Raw genomic sequence first — 2,573 nt, forward strand, 5'->3', positions numbered from 1 at the left:
TTTTGCGAATCCATTGTCAATCGAGGCGCATATGCTCTGATTAGGAAACATGTTCCTCATCCAGTGCAGAAATGACAATGATTATTGACAGAATGTCCATCACATTTCAGTTTTTATGATAAATCGCTTGCCATTAAACATAAAGCTCCTGCACTTATCCCAATTTCATTGAAGCAACTTCATCTATACAGAAACCTAAATGTTGTTGCACTTTCTGTGATGGTCAGTGTGAATTGTTTCTCATGCCCTTTCAGATAATAAAGCATATATTTGCAATTGGAAAAACAAGTTTTAACTGCAATGTCAACACCCAGTGCAATCATATATATATGCGTATTGGAATAGAGCTGGCCAAACTCAAAAATCTGGTTCAGAGTAACCCGATCCTCCTGATCAATTCCACGAATCTTTAAAATCCTCTCGATTTCCTTGACCACTTCCCACACCATTACATATGCCAATCAATCTGATCCCATTCCTGCATTATCTGATATCTTACAGGATATATCAAACAGAAAGGAATAGCATTCAGTAGAACAGCCATTGTCTTTTCCCCACTTTTGGCACAGTGGTTAGCACTGCTGCCTCACTGTACCAGGGACCCGGGTTCAATTCTAACCTTGGGTGGTGTCTGCCTGGAATATGCACATTCTCACTGTATCTGCATGGGTTTACTCCGGGTGCTCCTGCTTCTTCCCGAAATCCAAAGATGCGTAGGTTAAGTTGATTGGCCATGCTAAATTGCCCATTAGTGTCCCAAGATGTGTCGGTTAGGGGGATTAGCGGGGTAAATACGTGGGGTTATGGGGTTAGGTCCCGGGTGGGCTGCTCTGTCGAAGAGTCAGTGTAGACTCGATGGGCCAAAAGGCCTCCTTCTGCACTGTTTTTTAAAAATCCAATTCAATCAAATCAAGTCCAATTCAGAGTCTCAACAAGTGGAGACATTCCCGATCCAAGCTGACAAGACAGGGCTCTCACCTCCTGTCTTGGGCTTGATTTACATGATCCAAGCTGATTGGAGTCGGCATTGCACCTTCTCCAAGGCTTGATCTCATTTGCATCTTAGCCAAAAGGCCGAAATGCCGTTTTAAAAAATTGCTTCAAATGAAGCTAAAATGTAACCTAATGACTTCAACCAAGCACAGCATGTCGATACTACACTTGATCTTAGCCAAAAGGCCGAGAAGCACGATTGGAATTTCTTTTGTTTCTGTTTCATGTTTTGTTTTCAGTTCGCCATCAATAATAATCACACATTAGATAGCTGCATTCCACATCTCCATAGATCTTACCACAGCAGAATTAATGAGGAATGTAAATAGCAGTCACTGTAATTATTTTCTTCCATATATAATTTGGAAGGAATGCTTAGACAGTCCTGAGATGTGTGTCACTTCACATGTTAAGCCAACCAGTTGGCATGTGACAATGGCCCTTTGTCAGAGATGGCAAAGGGTCATCGAGACTTCAAAAGGTGCTCCATTCTCTCCCCAGAGATGCTGTCAGGCCTGCTGAGATTTTCCAGTATTTTCCATTCCTGGTGTTAGTATACTAAAGATTTTATGATATGCTTTTAATTACATATTTGCTTAAAATAGGAGACCAGTACTGTATGAGTTGACCTTCAGGTATTCTGGGGTCTACAATGTCGCTACATTGTAGACCCCAGACAGCAAGCTGAGAGGGAGTGATTGGAGGCAGCAGTGCTGGTGAGAGATTGGTTGAATTGTTTATTTATTTAATTAGTCAGCAAGTGTGTGTTTTTTTTTGGCCTTTACCTTTGTAGTAGTATTTTAAGTTTAAAGTGAAAACTGGAAGTGGGCTGCTGAGGAGTCTGGGAAGGGTTTTTATTTTAACGTTAAAAGTCAGTTACCTGGGAGGTTCCCCCTCATTGTTCCACTGGAGCAAGCTGAGAGGGAGTGATTGGAGGCAGCAGTGCTGGTGAGAGATTGATTGAATTGTTTATTTATTTAATTAGTCAGCTAGTGTGTGTTTTTCTTTGGCCTTTACTTTTGTAGTAGTATTTTAAGTTTAAAGTGAAAACTGGAAGTGGGCTGCTAAGGAGTCTGGGAAGGGTTTTTTAAGCGCGCGAAGTATAAAAGGTAGGCTGCAGTATACAGCGGGCAGCGTCGGGAGACGGGCAGTGGAGTGTGTGGGAAGCAGAGTGTGAGCTATAAGGCTTTGGCTCACAGGGCTTAGGCAGAAAGGGCGAGGCAGGGGTGAGTTTAATTCATTTTTGCTGTTTCTACCTGGAACTGGCAAGGTATCTAGAAGGGATGGGTGTGCAGGCAGTGCTATGTTCCTCTTGCACTATGTTTGAGGTGAGGGGCGACGACAGTGTCCCTGCTGATTACACCTGTGGGAAGTGCACCCATCTGCAGCTCCTCCAAAACCGTGTTAGGGAACTGGAGCTGGAGTTGGATGAACTTAGGATCATTAGGGACGCAGAGGTGGCCATAGACAGAAGACTCCGGGCTACTCCGAGGAATGAAAACAGATGGGTGATGGTGAGAGGGGCTGGGAGGAAGCAGTCCGTGCAGGAATCCCCGGTGGTCATTCCCCTTAGCAACAAG

At 43.8% G+C, this 2,573-nt stretch overlaps 1 non-coding gene across 1 annotated transcript; it reads right to left on the reverse strand.

Moving 5' to 3' along the window:
* Positions 1 to 999: 999 nt before the first annotated feature.
* On the reverse strand, positions 1,000 to 1,191 carry LOC144508805 (U2 spliceosomal RNA). The gene has a single exon (XR_013500354.1). It is a non-coding gene; the product is annotated as a U2 spliceosomal RNA (small nuclear RNA).
* Between the last annotated feature and the right edge of the window lie 1,382 nt (positions 1,192 to 2,573).

The sequence above is a fragment of the Mustelus asterias genome, chromosome 20 (genome assembly GCF_964213995.1).
Source record: "Mustelus asterias chromosome 20, sMusAst1.hap1.1, whole genome shotgun sequence".
Lineage (NCBI taxonomy): Eukaryota > Metazoa > Chordata > Chondrichthyes > Carcharhiniformes > Triakidae > Mustelus > Mustelus asterias.